Raw genomic sequence first — 19,385 nt, 5'->3', positions numbered from 1 at the left:
ACAAGTTTGAAAACATTCAAACTATGTTCTTGTTGTTAAACTTTTGTACCACAAAATAAGATAGCTATATATATATGAATCGAACAAGGTTATGAACATAGATTCTACCTCAAGTTCCTTGGATAAGTTTGCTGTAAAAGAGGAGTAAGAAGCTAGAATCAAAAGGGTGATAGAAGTGGATGAAAGATTGGAAGTAAGTTGGTGTTCTTGGAAGGTTTTCTTGAAGTGTTTTTGTATGGTTTTCTTATGGTGTTTATATAAGGTTTTTGAAGCTAGATCTTCTTAGAACTCTACTGAATTGTTGAAGGTGTTTAAGGGTTATAAGTGTGTGTGTTTTAGCTAGGAGATTGAAGTAGTAAATGAATCAAAATGATGATACATATATACTCCTAAAAATGTGATCTTTAAGGATAACATGACAAAATTTTAGTTTGTAATCTTATGTATTTGTCAAACAATAATACAAAAGCAATTACCTTATACCTAGGGTAGTAACAAGGGCTGGTTAGGTGGTGATTTGATGTGTATATACCAATAGTAAATACGTATAGAAGCTAGGTATGATACGAGTACAAATACTCTAGATATACGTATAGAAATTTTGTGAAAAATGGAATGAGGATTCAAATATAGCTATCTTTTGTGAATACACTTATATGATTTTATGTATTTAAGTCTTAAAAGTGAGTAAATACATTACTTATACGATATATGTATAAACATTATAAGTCTTAAGTATTTATGTCAAATAACGTTACGTATAGTTATCGTTTTGAAAACTTAAGTTAGTAGTTTCAAAATATACTTATAACTTATAGTTTTTGATACAAAATAAGATATTAAAACATTCATTAATCATGTTAAATATGTATATATACATATATATACGCAAACGTATAATTATCATATATTGTATAGTTCGTGATATCGTCGGTCAAACTAGACGGTCAAACGTTGTGTAAAACTCTTTTCGGAAATATAAATCTCGACAATTTGGATTACTTATCATGTTGGTAAGTTTTAATTTATGTAAATATTAATCTTATAAGTATAGAACGATCGAAAAAAATGCGGGTCAACTTTAGGGTTTTTGCTTATCGTGTCGGAACCATATAGAGATTTGAGTTTAAATTTGGTCGGAAATTTCCGGGTCGTTACATATTACTTGGAGTCATTCATGGCATATTTCAAAAGACGTTGCATTCAAGTTGTTGAGTTCAATAGAGATTATTATTAAGTAAATGACAGATTAGGTCATTTATAATTGAATCTTATGAAATGGTATGCATGTCTGTCAATTTTCGATGTAAAGAGAGTTTATCTTTTAAAAACGAATGCAATGTCTGAAAAATGTATCATATAGAGGTCAAATACCTCGCGATGTAATCAACTATTGAGAATCGTTTATAATGTATATGAACGGGTCCTTTCAGTTGGTATCAGAGCGGTGGTCTTAGCGAACCAGGTCTGCATTAGTGTGTCTAACTGATAAGTCGATAGAATGCATTAGTGAGTCTGGACTTCGACCGTGTCTGCATGTCAAAAGTTTTGCTTATCATTTTGTGTCGAAAATTAACCACTTATCATCCTCAGGAAATTACCTGCTTATCATTTTTAGTCTAAGACACGTCTTGCTGCATTGATTGCATGAATAGTGTATAGACAAAAATTCATATCTTAGCATATCTGCTAAATCATATCTTATCGTATCTGTTATTTTAAACTTTGCCTGACATATCCCGCAAAGTCCTCCGTAATCTACGAAATCTTTTGATCTATATATATATATATATATATATATATATATATATATATATATGTCAGGCAAAGTCCTCCGTAATCTATGAAATCTTTTGATCTATATATATATATATATATATATATATATATATATATATATATATATATATATATATATATATATATATATATATATATATATATATATATATATATTCTATGTAATTAGAATACCATCCGTTAGCCAAAATCATTTCATATCGGAAAAAAAAATCCTTTATCCAATCGTACGAAATGGAATTCGTCATTAGTTCATGTCCCTAGAATTCCGATATGGAATCCCACTCAAGCTCCGAAAGCAGTGTGACTGGAATGGATCAACCAATCAGCCATCATCTATTTTGGATGAATTGGGGATGGGTTCGTAGCCTCCTCAATCATTGGAGACAAGAAGAAGGCGATCCTTTCCATCCACCACATTGCCCTCTTGGCGAAGAACCTGAAGCACTTACCGGCGAACCTGTCCGAAACACCATTTTTTCTCTCATTTCCAGAGTATCTCGCCACGATTATATACTACATCAAATTCTAGATTTTATTTATCCACTCGTCCGAACCGACAATCACCCCGGTGTAATAGAAGAAGTCAACAAGCTTCGCGCTCGGGTAGTGGCTTTGGAGAATATGGTGCAGAGATTACAAACACCAGCAGCAGCATCAGCAGCATAACCAGTACCACCATCATCAACGCCAACAGTACCATTACCACCTCCAACCACAACCGCGTCGTAAACCTCAACTTCACAATCTGTCCCACGAGCATCAACATCATACGCACCAAAGATACCAAGGAGTACCAACAACAATAACTGACAAAGTATTAATTCATAACTTCATTGGAGAAACATTTGCGGAGATTATGTAATCTCTAAAGTCTTAGAGATTATCTAATCTAGCCCTAACCATAAATCAGTTAAGCGAACCAAAATGATAGAAGGAAGAGTAGAAACCCTAACAAAAATGGTGTGTGATTAACAAGCTAAACTTGCTTTACCAACAGCATCAACAGTACCGTCAGCGTTACCAGCATCGTCAGTACAGTCAACATCCGAATCAACAACACCGGTAACATCACAAACTCTGTCAGTTCAAGAATCACTGTGGACATCATTACGAATCAATAACGTATATATTATATCAATGAGTTATGAAGAATTAACTCATTCCCTCTGAAGAAATTATATGTATATTATATATATATATATATATATATATATATATATATATATATATATATATATATATATATATATATATATATATATATATATATATATATATATATATATATATATATATATATATATATATATATTGAAATAAATCTTTCCGTGCTAAGCTATTGTGTATGAATCTTAACTACTCGGTTAATTCATATTACAAATATGCAATAATGTACGTCCTTCGGCCACAACTTAACCAGCGTTAACTACAATCTCTGTCGCAATTCAACAAATTCCAATTCATAATAAATCAAGTATATATTTGATTTTACACTTTCATCATCGATGTACCCGAAACTTTTCAGATAACATCATTCGTACTTTGCAAAATTCACAAGAATTCCACGAACCGAACATCATACATCAACAAATAACGAAGTATTAATTCATAATTTCAATGTCATTAAAGAAATACTGCGTAAAAGTTATGTACTTTTTAAAGTCTTTAGGGATTATTCAATTCTAGTTTCAACCGTAAATCAAATGAGTTTAATTTAACATTAACTCATTAAATATATGTTACATCTGAAGAAAATATACATATATATATATTTTTATAAAGACTGTAATAAAATTCTTTTGTATAAAATATTAATTGTGAAATTTTTTTTAACGGGTAGGTAATACCCGAGAGATATATAAATTCACAATTAATATGTTACATTCTTCGAATCTGATTCAGCAAATCATCCATTATACTCTCTACTTTCACAACAATATACATTCTTTTATAGAAATCAAAACAACCATACTCATTCAAAATTTAATTACATATTCTGATTTTGAAATCTCAAAATTCTACTTGAGATATGACCAAAATCATCACTCTTAGATCCTTACATCTTTCACAAGCTATATTTTGACTTCAAAACTGTGTTAGAACATCAAATGTATGTTAACGATTACAATCTGTGTTCAAACCCTTAGTAAATTTCGGAAGACACTTCGAATGATGAGCAATCGAGATGATGATCCAACCACATGTTACCCACAGTTATGTACCCGAAAAACTCTTGAAACCAAAGTAAAAGTTTAAACAACGTATCCGCATCAGATTCTTTGGCATTTATTAGCAAAAATAACTTTGCCACTCCTATTCAAAGTAGCCAGTTTTGTCACAGCTCCAGCAAGTCAACTTTGACTTTTCAGTCAAACTAACCTTATTATAACCTTGAGATATACACCATCGTTACCAGGGAACCTTTCACATTCCACCACATTATTAGCAGATGTACCAACAACTTCATTACCCTTTGACTTTAGCCTCTGCAAAAAGTCATTATAATTATTCATTGAAATCCCATCATTTACTCATTCGCATCTTGTAATGAGAATTGCCATACGAATCATTGGGAATTAGCAATCAGTATTTTAAAATCTCGCAGCATGTCTACGCCAACAGTTATATGTGTATATATAACGTCTATCTTCTGGACTTAATTTGAATGTGAAGTTTCTGAAAAACACTCCGAACTACGAATTGGTTCTCCGAAAATGAAAAAAAATGCTGATGAAGCAGCAAAAACTATAAATGACTTTAAACAGTAAAAGCTGGATGATAATGATGAAGTGTACTGGCAAAACGCAGAAAAAGAGAAGTTTTGGAACTGGAAAACGGATTGAGCAAAGTAGGAAGGAGGCTGTGGACAAATTACAAAGACTGAACCTGACTTCAAAGGACCCAAATGATTCAGTACATGCTGAAGTCATTAACGAATACCTTGCTCCTGACTCTAAACCCCTGCGGACAATATTCTTCATCATCCTCTGATATTATAAATTCTAAAATATCATCATATCTTTCATTATAAATATCCTCCATATTTCTGAAGATATTTTCTTAATTTTTCTTATTTGAAATCATTTACCTCTTCGCGCTATTTGTATTACATCATAAAAGAAACTATTTTAGTTTCTAAATTCTGAAACATTCAAGTTTAACATAGGAATATTTTAAAGTAGTGTTGGGAACTGAAGCAAGAATTAGTATAATATAATGACACTTGATCAATGTGATTATATTACAGTAAGTTATGCTGAGTTTCTAAATGGAACGTGATGATTCAGAGATCATAACATCATCATGTGCCATGTTATACGACTCTTGTATTCTATTTAACCTCTAAAATATCAAGAAAATATTTCTTGATGATTCGGCCTTTTTCAAGGTATTCTAGTAATTTGACAAGTCAAGATCGTGCCATCACAATTTCCTTCCTAGAACATTAACAATGTTCATTCCGAAATTCATATATGTGAATTCTGGACCATTACAAGCGGTGCTTAATCACAAGAAGAAGAAACGAAAGGACAAAACTCCGAAATAGAAATTGGGGTATAAATTGCAGCAAATAAAAGAGAGCATTAACTGTGAATGATAATGATTATAGAAGACAGAAGCAGAGACTTTGAAATATAAGGGAATATATAAAGCCCAACGACAAACCAGAAATTATAAACCATATATATCGATGCATATAGCAATATAAAGACACGGGAGAACTAGAAACACTATAAACCCAAGAGTATAGTAGAAGTAAATAGATTCTTCCGGTGGTAGATGAAAAAGAAGAATGACCGATATGAAAGTTAGAAGTATATCGAGAATCAGAACTGGATGGAGCATATTGATGAATACTTTAAAATATGAGTTGAGGGGGAAAGAATAGAAGGTGATGAAACATGACTAGGAACTTAGAAATCAACAGATTTAACTCACACAATGGCGGAACAAGTGAATCAAACCCTCTAGTGAATAGGTTAAGTTTTTTTTGATTAATTTAGTTAACCACAACTAAATCAAGTGTGATTAAATCAACACCTAGAGCTATTATTCACCACCTGGGTGATTTGGACTGAAAGAGAATCGGAGGAGCTCACTAGATCTGAGTGTGTGTAACAAATGAGAGGCTTAACCTAAAATGAAGAACATAAGACTTTATATACCCCTGCTGTTGACTCACCCATACGATTCATTCATCACACGTACGAGTTGGCTTCATCAGCCGTACGGGTGATCACTCACTCGTGTCTTCTCATTTAGGTTATAATTGTGACTTAGCTCAGCATCAACCATGCGTATGAGACTGTCAGCCGTACTAGTGAGGCTTCACTCATATGTCTGACTAAGTCTAACATAGTCAAATATCTAAATCTCGTTCCTGCAGTTCCTGTAACCACATACAAACACGGATAGGATAATAACGAGCAATCATGGTGGCCTGTAAACTGTTGTACCTGCAATGGACGTGGGTAGATGTCTAGGGACTTGCATAAAATGCATCAACAGAAGGTGTGAGTTGTAAGGAAACGAAGGAGGTGAATTTATAAGAAAATCTCCGACAGAACAATTAAAATGGACGATCGCATTTAAAGCGGATCCTAATTCCCTTGATTACCGGAGAGTCAAATCTTATTAAGAAGATTTTCTTCAAATCCCTTGAAATCTGGGAATCAATCATATCTACATCAAATGATAAGATGAATCTACACTTACTCATTTCACTCTTCTATGTTAGCTTCATTCGTACTCTTCATATAAATGGATTGTTTATCCAAATTATTCGCTGATGATAAAACTCTAATTTTCAGCCCGTATGCATCATGAAAACATACTTATTATCATTCACGACCTTTCCACTCAAATTTCGGGACGAAATTTCTTTAACGGGTAGGTACTGTGACAACCCGGAATTTCCAACCAAATTTAAACTTTAATCTTTATATGTTTCCGACACGATAAGCAATATTTGTTAAGTTAAATTTCAAGAATTTTAAACTATGTTCATACATTCATTCAACCTCGACCAAGTTCCAACGATTCACGAACCATTAAACGAATATGATTATATATGTATATGTGTATATATATTATAACTTGAAACGTAAACAAAATATTAGATTAAATACTTTATATGATTGTATCTGTTTCAAAATGTTTATCAATGGAATTAGAAGATAAGATCAAATGATTGAATTATCAGATATATTGAATTATGATTACAAGTCTCTGTTGAAAGGCCCACGTTGATTTGAAGAAATCTTTCCATTTTAACAATATTCGGAAAATGGTAAAGTGATTTATAAATAAGAACAAATTGTCAATCATTGAGAACTAGACAAAGGATAGTGGAAGATTGAATCTCATAAAGACTCGATTGATCTATTTAGTTTCAAACGTACAAAAACGTTTTCAGTTTAAAAAGAACTTTATTATTAAAACGTATATAACTTTTATAAATATCTAGAACCATTTTTGACAACTCATTACTTAACTAGTATGATAAAGATAATGATATTTATATTTTATTTTATTAAATATATAACGATTTAAATTAATATTATATATATTTATATGCGTATTATACGTACATAGTTTTATACTTTTACTATACTTAAACTTTACCTTTACTTTATTTTTACTTTACTTTAACTTTAATAATTCACTTTAATAATTCATACTTTAATAATTCACTTTAATAATTCATATTTTAATAATTCACTTTAATAATTCATACTTTAAGAATTCACTTTAATAATTCATACTTTAATAATTCACTTTAATAATTCATACTTTAATAATTCAAAAATCTATTATAAATAGAATTCAATAGGTTTCATTATTTCATAGAAACTTGAAAATATTTTTCTCTAAACTCTCTCAATCGATTTACATATATATATTTACTCCGTATTATTTCAAGATATTATTAGTATACATAAAATATTACGACGGATTGCTGTCCGAGTGATTTCGAAATTGTTTTTCGAGTAGGATAGGATTAAGGAAATTATGGGTTATAGCTATGGAGGTGATTGAGTATGGTTCATGGGTTTGCTCGTGAGATCAATATAGTGTTTATCATTTCCGTTGCGTCTACGTACCTTTTCTGCAATATTGAATCTCAATATTGATACGTGAGTACTCATAATTTAACTTTTACATATTAATAGTGTATCCCTAACTAGTGCTCGAGTATTTAGGATTATGCATGCTTGTACTTTTGATATTGCCCTTAGACAGGTTAGGTTGAATCTTGAATTAGTTACACTTGCGGTTGAGATAAGGTATAAGATATGCATGTCCTTGGAAAGCTAGCGAAAAATTAAGAACTTTTCCTTTAGATATCGAATGGTTTCGATGAACGGATTAGAAGTTATAATCAATTGAATTTTCGATATTTTTATTAAAAATGATTATTATTATCGTCGTTTTTATCGTCGTTCTAGTTTTATCTTATTATTATCATTATTATTATCTTTATCAATAAAAGGGATTTATCATTAAAAATTGTTATTTTTTTATTATTACTATCGTTATTATCGTTAAAGTTATAATTAGTATTATTATTATTATCCAATTATTATTATTATTAGTATTATTATTATTATTATCATTATTAATATATATATATATATATATATATATATATATATATATATATATATATATATATCATTATTTAAAAATGGTTATTGTTATTGTTATTATTATTTTTACTATATTATCATTAAGATAATTATTAGTATTATCGTTAATAATGTTATAGTAACTATCATTATTAATATTAGTGTTATTAAAACAAATATTTGTAACACCTAATTATTTTGATTACTATTATTATCATTATTATGAACACGATATAAAAGACGATTAAAAGCTATTAAACGAAATGATTAGGAAATAATGAGTAAAAGTATCATGATGAAATTAAAATATTATAAGATATTGATTTAGATAAAATTATAGTTCTTATTATTTTTATCATTACTATTATTATTAAAAGTATCGTTAGTATTAAAACTATCATTTTAACAAAAAATTATCATTTTAATAGAAATGTCATTGTTACTATAAAATATCATTATTATTATTATTTTAAATAGAATTATTATTTTAAAGATAATATTAAAAATTATCTTAAATATTAAAGTTATCATAATTAGAATTATCGTTTTATCATAATATCATTTTAGTAATTATAAATATTGATATTTTTATAATAATAATTATTATTACAAAATAATACAACTTTTACTTACTATCATTATAGATATTATTTTATCAAATAAATATGTGATACAAGCATATTTTACTACGTGTAATAACTTACTTTAATAATACCTATCATATTATCTTTATGATATTAAATGAACCCTATAAATTTTATTACTTAATATATATAAAAGTATATTTTATTATATAAATTTAATATAAAATTTTATTTATTAACAAATAAATTATATTATTTACTCTAATAAATCTTTTAAAAATATTTAAAAATATAAAATGACGATATTTAAACTATATATTAATCATGTATAGATTTTTGGAAATTATTTTGAGTCAAATTTACTTTTGTTGACTTTTGCATATTAGTCTCGAGCATTAGGATTGTGGTACACTATGACTTGACCTAATTTGTTAGATAAATATTGACTAACACATAAATATATATAATTAATTTAGGTTCGTGAATCCGAGGCCAACCTTGCACTTGTTCAATGATGTTATATGTATTTTTACTACGAAATACAGTATGGTGAGTTTCATTTGCCTTTTTACCCTTTATATTTTTGGGACTGAGAATACATGCGCTTTTATAAATGTTTGACGAAATAGACACAAGTAATTGAAACTACATTCTATGGATGAATTATCGAAATCGAATATGCCCCTTTTTATTAAAGTCTGGTAATCCAAGAATTAGGGAACAGACACCCTAATTGACGCGAATCCTAAAGATAGATCTATTGGGCCTAACAAACCCCATCCAAAGTACCGGATGCTTTAGTACTTCGAAATTTATATCATGTCCGAAGGAGGATCCCGAAATTATAGGGGATATTCTTATATGTATCTAGTTAATGTCGGTTACCAGGTGTTCACCATATGAATGATTATTTTTGTCTCTATGCATGGGACGTATATTTATGAGAACTGGAAATGAAATTCTTGTGGTCTTTTAAAATGATGGAAATAAATGATTATGATAAACTAATGAACTCACCAAACTTTTAGTTGACACTTTAAAGCATGTTTATTCTCAGGTGTTAAAGAAATCTTCCACTGTGCATTTACTCATTTTAAAGATATTACTTGGAGTCATTCATGGCATATTTCAAAAGACGTTGCATTCAAGTCGTTGAGTTCAATAGAGATTATTATTAAGTAAATGACAGATTAGGTCATTTATAGTTGAATCTTATGAAATGGTATGCATGTCTGTCAATTTTCGATGTAAAGAGAGTTTATCTTTTAAAAACGAATGCAATGTCTAAAAAATGTATCATATATAGGTCAAATACCTCGCGATGTAATCAACTATTGAGAATCGTTTATAATGTATATGAACGGGTCCTTTCACTAATGATCCATTAATAATAATTTGTTGATAACATTTCTTTAATGTGCATAAATTATAGAATAATTTACAACATAATAGAAAGAGCAAAATCCTTAAGTTAGGTTATTACATAATCTCATGTCGGCACCATGCTCTATAATGAGCTTGGGAAGTAAACATTTTGCAAGTGGATTAACCAGCATGACATTAGTACGTATATACATTATGACAATGCTCTTATCTTCAATTCTCTTGAACATACAGACACTTAGTGTCGAGATAAAAACCATTTAAAAACTAATTAACTTCACTATTTTCTTAATATAGTCTAATAAGTCGTTATATGAAAGTAACCACCATAAGTCCAAAATTTAAGGTCTTAAATGATGAGTCATGTGATAGTATGCAACATACTCATCCATCATGTTTGAGCATATACAAGACTTCGATTAAGTAATACGTAAGGTATATTCTCATCTCATCGTGCTTTTACACAGGTACGGAGCTTCAACACTTAAATAGGAGGGGCCGAACTCCCTTAAACATAATATATAATCTTAGAATATATATATATATATATATATATATATATATATATATATATATATATATATATATATATATATATATATATATATATATATATATATATATATTCTATGTTTATGTCACTGACGTGAAAAAGACATATTCAATGAGGTGATACACATAAGTTAACTGATCATTATATATAATAAAGATGATTTAAACATATTCATGAATATAAGTTATGATTAGAGTTACTAAAGATGATCATTACAAATAGATTAGTTGTGATTAGAGTTGATGAAAATGTTAAATTACTAAAGAGATGATTTAATCATATTCATGAATCTATGTTATTTAATAGAAGTAAACATATGATCGAATGAAATGGTGTATTACTAAAAATTTAGAAGAGAAATAGAAGAACACTTTTATATATACTTTAATAGAAGATGCATGTTGAAAATAAAATTGTAAATAATTAATACGAATGCAAACAAAAAGTCACACAGATTTCAATTTTTCAATTTTAAAAATGCAAGCAGATAGATAGTTAATTCATCAGGTTTCAGGTAGATTTTAACAATATTTAATTCCTAGACTTATAGAATTTGCTGTTTGGTCCAAAACTTTCTGAGGTGGCGAAGGCCACCCCTAGCCCTAAGAAAGCTCCATCTCTGCTTTTACACATGCTTAAATGAGCCAAATCGATCACCCATAACAACAGGGGTAACTGATGGTGAGCAATAATTCATGTTGTATTTCTTAATAAACTTTTCATATTATAGATCAACCTATCTCGGCGTATTTCAATGTCAATTACATAATCGGTCATTTTATGTAATGAGGTAATTTACTTGAAATAAGAGGATTTCAAGTTACGCTCATATACGAGTTAGGAGAGTGCAGAGTGCACGCTTGTATATGCATACTTGATGAATCCATGTGAAAGGTTGTGTTGTTTCGTTAGTGTCTTTTTGACCAAAAGACACAACTATTAATGAATGAGTGTAAGCTTTTCATGAAATGGTACAATTTTATATGAAGTAGTCTAACTTTTCATGGTACCATTTTAAGAAAAGTTGTAACCATTCATGGCACCTTTTCACTAAGAGGTGTAATCTTTCATTCTCTATAAATAGAGAATAATTGTCTCATTTTCATGATGATGAAAAATTGATCATTCACAATATACAAATTATCTATGTTCTTGACTTCCAATTTTAATTGCCTATATTGGAGTTGTGCCTTTGTCTTATCCTGAATAAAGATTTTGTTTAACCCTAAGGCAATATATGTATAGGGTCGAAATACTTTATCCCGAAAGTGATTATACGATTCAAAGGTTTATCCGGACATTCAAACCCTATTATCTAACAAGGAGTCTTTGAGATTCTTCATGTCAAACTTACTTATAAGAAATCTTTCAGCCTCGTACAATATATCTTTATTATTATATGCTAAAAATATCATCAACATATAATACAAGGATAATATAGTTGGTTTAATTATTGAATAACCTTTTGTAAATATTGAATTTGTTGAATAATTGATGAGATATAGTTGGTAGATACAAGTAGTCAAGTTGCACATGTATTGGTGGATGCAAGTTGTCAACTTGCATATGGTATTGAAAGGCTACACTTATGCCACGAAGACTTCAATTGTCATCACCACACAAGTTGTCTCCATATTATTTACAATATTGCCATTATGGAGTACTATAAATGGAGCAGTATGTTAGCTCATTTAAATCATCTCAACACATTATTCATTCTTATGTTCTAGTAGTCTAATAGAGAATTATTAAGTGATAAATCTCCTAATTACAAGAGATATAAAACTTGGTACTTATCCTTGTAATTAGAGAGAAGTGTAATTCTTATTATTCATATTAGTGAAACATTTCTTTCCTTGCCCGTGGTTTTTACCCTATTGGGGTTTTCCACGTTAAATCTTGGTGTTTCTTTATTGTCATTATTTCAAGTATTACTAGCGGTTTGCTATAATTCGGTGTCACTTTCACAACAAGTGGTATCAAGAGCTAAGGTCTAATATCTAGTGTGTATTAATCTACTTATAGTATGCTCTGTGGTTGCCACGGGAGTGGATCGTCCACATCAGAAAATAAGTAAGATTATTTTCACTCGGTAAAAGTCCTTGGGTGTGATTTCAAGAAAAATATTATTGTCGAAAAGAAGATTGTAATTATAGCGATGTCAACGAAATTTGAAATTGAAAAGTTCAACAGGAGTAACTTCTCGTTATGGAAACTAAAGATGAAAGCTATCCTGAGAAAGGATAAGTGTTTGGCAGCCATTAGTGGATGTTTCGCCGAAGTCACTGATGAAAAATGGGAAGAGATAAACGGCCAGGCAATCGCAAATCTTCATCTGGCACTAGCAGATGGCGTTTTGTCTAGCATAGAAGAAAAGAAGACGGCGAAAGAGATTTGGGATCACCTCATAAAATTGTACGAGACAAAATCACTCCACAACAAGATATTCCTTAAGAGGAAACTTTATGCGCTACGCATTAATGAATCTACTTCAGTTAATGAGCACATTAATTCTTTGAATACTCTATTTTCTCAACTCGCTTCATTAAGTTGCAATATAGAGCCAAAAGAAAGTGTTGAACTTTTACTTCAGAGTCAACCTGATTAGTATGATCAACTCATTATTAACTTAACCAATAATATTCTCTCGGAGTATCTAGTCTATGATGAAGTTGCGGCTGCTATTCTAGAAGAAGAAAATCAGCGCAATAACAAGGAGGACAAACAGGCCGGTTCACGACAAGTGGAGGCCTTATTGGTGTCAGGAGGGAGATCAACAGAACGTGGCCCAAGTGGGAGTCACAATCATGGTAAACCGAAGTCTAAAAAGAAGAAGACCTATACATGCTACAACTGTGGCAAGAAAGGTCACCTGAAGAAGGATTGTCGGAGTTTAAATAACTCAAAATCCTCAAGAAAATATTGCAAGCACTTTATATGATGGGACTGCTTTGGTTAGTGAGGCAGTGGTAGCAAATGAAGGCAGAAAGACATTTGTTGATGTCTGGTTATTTGACTCGGGAGCTACTTTTCACATGACCCCTAGAAGAGAATGGTTCAAATAATATGAACGTATCTAATGTGTGCGAGGTGTGCTAGGAAATAGTATTATTTTTACAACGAAATACTATTAAATACGATACAATTTTACACAAGATATTTATTTATTTATAGAATGGATATACCTAAACCTTGCTACAACACTTATAGGCAGTGTACCTAATCGTACAGTAGTGTAGTTTTTAGTAAGTCCGGTTCGTTCCACAGGGATCTTTTAAACAAGCTTAATGCTATATTAGTTTTAACTTATAATTGTAAAAATACAAAAATATATATAAGTAGTATTATTATTATAAAGGGGGTTTTTACCGTTTAATGACTGGTTTGTCGATTTTAAAACTTTAGTCGCAGTTAAAACCTAATGTAAAATATAAATATAACTTAATTTAAAGCGTAAAGTAAATAATGATAATAAAATTGCGATAAATAAAAATTGCGATAATTAAAGAGTACGATAATTAAAAATGCAATTAAATAAAAATGACAATAAATAAAAGTGCGATAATTAAAAGTGCAATTAAATATTAAATAAAGGAAATTAAATATGAAATAAAGGAATTATGCTTATTTAAACTTCCGTAATCATGATGTTTGACGTGTTGTTTTTAGTTTATTCCTATGGGTTAATTGTCCTTTGTCCTGGATTATTCGATATGTCCATACGGATCTGTCCATAATAGTCCATCAGTCATAATCATAAAATGCGAAAGTCTTCGTCAAATTATTCTTATTCCCGAAGTCAAATATTCCAACTAATTGGGGATTCGAATTGTAACAAGGTCTTAATACTTTGTTTAATGAATACACCAGGTTATCGACTGCGTGTAGTGAAAGGACCCGTCCTAATCCATCCGGACAAAGTCCATATCGATTACAAACGATTCACAATAGTTGGTTACATCGCGAGGTACTTGACCTCTATATGATACATTTTACAAACATTGCATTCGTTTTTAAAAGACAAACTTGATTTATATCGAAAATTGATGACATGCAAATCATTTCATAATATATTCAACTATAATTGTCTAAATAATAATCTTGATGAACCCGACGAATCGAATGCAACATCTTTTGAAATATGTCATGAATAACTCCAAGTAATATCTTTTAAATGAGCAATTGCACAGCGGAAGACTTCTTTTATACCTGAGATTAAACATGCTTTCAAGTGTCAACCAAAAGGTTGGTGAGTTCATTAGTTTAACATAAATAATCATTTCATATTTTTAATAGACCACAAGATTTCATATTTCCATTTTTCATAAACATACGTCCCATGCATAGAGACAAAAATATCATTCATATGGACTGAACACCTGGTAACCGACATTCACAATTTACATATAAGAATATCCCCATCATTCCGGGATCCTCCATCGGACATGATATAAATTTCGAAGTACTAAAGCATCCGATACTTTGGATGGGGCTTGTTGGGCCCGATAGATCTATCTTTAGAGTTCGCGTCAATTAGGGTGTCTGTTCCCTAATTCTTAGATTACCAGACTAAATAAAAAGGGGCATATCCGATTTCGATCATTCAACCATATAATGTAGTTTCAATTACTTGTGTCTATTTCGTAAAACAGTTATAAAAAACAGCGCATGTATTCTCAGTCCCAAAAATATAATGAGTAAAAAGGGAAATGAAACTCACCATACTGTATTTTGTAGTAAAAATACATATGACGTCATTTAACAAGTGTAGGGTTGACCTCGGATTCACGAACCTAAATTATTCATATATATTAACACATATCACATTTAATTGACTAAGCTTATTTATATTATATAATGTATTAAGATTAATATCTTTATTTATATATATAGGATTATATTAAGATATGTTTTTATATAACTATTACTTTATTTGGTAACATAATATTTATAATAGAAAATTGTAATATTTTTATAAAAATAAGGACACTAATAATAATAATAAATAATAGTAGTGTTAGTAAAAATGATGATAATAATATATAAAAATCTTGATAATAATAATAATAATAATAATAATAATAATAATAATAATAATAATAATAATAATAATAATAATAATAATAATAATAATAATAATAATAATAATAATAATTTTTCTAATAATGTTAATCTTAATAAGATGACAATTTTAATTAATAATAATGATAATAATAATAATAATAAATATGATAATGATAATAATAATAATAAAAAAATACTAAAAGTGCTACCTTAACGAAACAAGCTCCAAAAAGGAAAAATAACTGCCCATGCCCGGACTCGAACCCACGAACTCTCGCTCAACACCCAACACATCAAACCAATGCTCCATTTATTACTTTCCTATTATAAAATGTAACTAGAACTTTATAACTCCTTTAATTAGAATAGCCCAACAAGGATTCAGCCCAATCAGAAAGAGAAAGGAATTCGGCCCAATAACTTAGATCTCGGCCCAGGCTTTCAACACATTCTTCTATTGTAAAAAAAATGTAGTCACCTAGGTTCGAACCCGAGACTCTTCGTATATCACCAACACCCTTAAACCACTCTTCCGTTTGTTTTATTTCTGATTTAACACGCGACCTATTATTTAACTCGATTTTCTGTGTCCCCTTTCTTCTTCAAACACGTCATTTCATCATTCAACTCCATTCTCCATTAACCTCATCATTAACATACTTACTATCAATCTTAATATAATTATCATCATCTAAAATATACTGATATCATCATTCTTCATCTTATCATTAAAGTGTCATCGTCATTTGGATATCCACATCCCAATGATTTCGGTTAAAGGAAGACAGAAGAAAAGGAACAAGATAGGAAACAAAAATGAAACAAGTAGGGTCTTGGTTTATTATATAATCATCCCACTACATAACAAGTCTAAAAGAGGGAAAGCAATTAATCCATTTACTTTCTATAAAAAAAAGAATTATTGGTGTTTAAAGAATAGAATTATACAAGTTGCAGGATAGTGGAATAGGAAGTAGTAATAGGAAAGAAGGTTAAAGTGATAATTTTGGTTGTGGGTTCGTGTACGATGGTATATTAAACGAAAATTGTCACTGCAAAAGCAACATCAAATAATGATAACCATAACGTGATTACAGCAGCAACTTGAGATGTTTTTGCAAGGGAAATCGTGAATGTTTTGAAGAAGGCGGTGGGGTTACAAGATGGGTAACTGTCGGCCCAAATATTTAATGAAATGGAGGTTGTTGGATCAATCCACTAATGGTAACCGAACAAGAAAATAATTTTAGTAATCACCTACATAATTTAATAATGATTAATGGTGATAGTGTTCACATAACAAAAAGGAAAACATGTGTACGATAACTTGGTTGTATAGAAGACAAAAAAACTTTCGGTTTCAAGTGGAGTAAGGGCCCTTTAGATGGCCAACCAAGCTTTCTTTCTTTCTTTTTTTTATAAAGATCGAAAAGAGCATAAACAGAATTATTCTTTGTAATTGATTTTCGTATAAAAATAAAAGAAAAAGATAGGAACAAGTTGATTGTGATGATTTAAGGGAGTGACGTGGGTGATTGTGCTCCATCTGAAACAGAAACATCATGCAAGTAAGGTAATTGATTCTCACTTCTTTAGTTGTAACCAAATGGAACTATCGAAGAATTGTCGATGATGGTGGTGAGTTGGTTGGTTTTCATTAGGGTTTCTGTGATTTTATGTATTGCAACCGAAAGCAACAAGTATGTTGGATAATGGTTAATGGAGTGATCGATGTTGATGGTTATGAGCAAGGTTAACAAGGTGGTGGAGGTGATTGGTGATCAATGATGTTTGCAGGTGTTGGGTTATTTCGATCAGTCCAACGAAAAAGGTAGTAGTGGGGTGCCAAATGGTTTTCGACTTTCGATGGTGTTGATGGTGGTTGATTGAGTGGTGGTCATGGGTGGCATGGTGGTGGTGCTCTCGGTGGTAGCAGGCAGTTGATAGTATGATCATTCTTTGTAATAGATATAGATATGGTTATGATAATGTATATGTATATAAATGTATATTTATATAAGAGATATTAACTAAGAAATAAAAGCACAATAATCTTCATTTTCTATCACTTATGATTGGTAATTGTTAGTGTAACTTGATTGATATGCCTAATAACAGAAATTGATGTGTAGTTATATGGAACTAAGGATGTCGACAATGAATCCCAGCTAAGCAGATAAATTAGAAAAAATAAAAGGTAAATTGATGTGTAACCGATTTTGTCCTAATTCTGTATTTGGTTTTGATTTGCTAGCAAAATAAGAGACAAAGAATCAATCTAATACAGTTAAACAGTGAAATCAACAAATTCGTACGATTACTTCAAGTTTATATTATTTATATAATCAATAACTAATATTGATAATTAATAATTATATATGATAATAATAATATTAATAATATTAATAATAAGAATGATTAATAAGGTTACTAATAAAAAAATATATTAATTATATTATTAATATTAATATCATTAGTATGAATATTATTACTATATATATATATATATATATATATATATATATATATATATATATATATATATATATATATATACTTATCTGTTTACAATTAATAGTTCGTGAATCGTCGGGAATAGTCGAAGGCCAATTGAATATATGAACATCGTTTCAAAATTTTCTAGACTCAACATTACATACATTGCTTATCGTATCGAAATCATAATAAGATTTAGTTTAAATTTGGTCGGAAATTCCCGGGTCATCACAGTACCTACCCGTTAAAGAAATTTCGTCCCGAAATTTGAGTGAAGAGGTCATGGCTAATAATTAAAATGTTTTCATGACGAATATGAGTTGATAACTTAAGTTTTATCATCATTGAGTAATATGGATAATAATAATTCGATTATTCGAAGAGTACGGATGAAACTATCATGAGAAAGGTCCCAACGGGCATCGTCCACCTTCGCCCAAAAACTTGCCCAATTTTTTTTTTTTAGCCGTTAGTAAAATAAAAAGAATTTCAACGGCTATCCCAACGGTCACTTTTACACTATAAAAATACCAACCATATACTTCATTTTATACACTCAAACATATATTTCTTTTATATTTCCATCTTTCTCAAGATCAAAATCAAACACTCCCAAACTGCAAAATGTTAACACTTCCCCCAATGATTGTTTCATTCGATGTTTATTACAGAGGTGATTTCCGTAATCAAATGAAGGAATATGAGTGGGGCGACAGTATTTCGTTTGAAGATATCGACATTCGTGATGTTGGTTTACAAGATTTGTTATCCTTTCTGAAGGAAAAAGTTCCATGTGAATTCACGTCTGTGTTCTTTTATAAAGACGATTATGATGCGGATTGTAGGGCAAGTTCTCTGTGTACCGATGATCAA

Source organism: Rutidosis leptorrhynchoides, chromosome 2 (genome assembly GCF_046630445.1).
Source record: "Rutidosis leptorrhynchoides isolate AG116_Rl617_1_P2 chromosome 2, CSIRO_AGI_Rlap_v1, whole genome shotgun sequence".
Taxonomy (NCBI): domain Eukaryota; kingdom Viridiplantae; phylum Streptophyta; class Magnoliopsida; order Asterales; family Asteraceae; genus Rutidosis; species Rutidosis leptorrhynchoides.
This window is presented reverse-complemented; position numbering follows the sequence as displayed.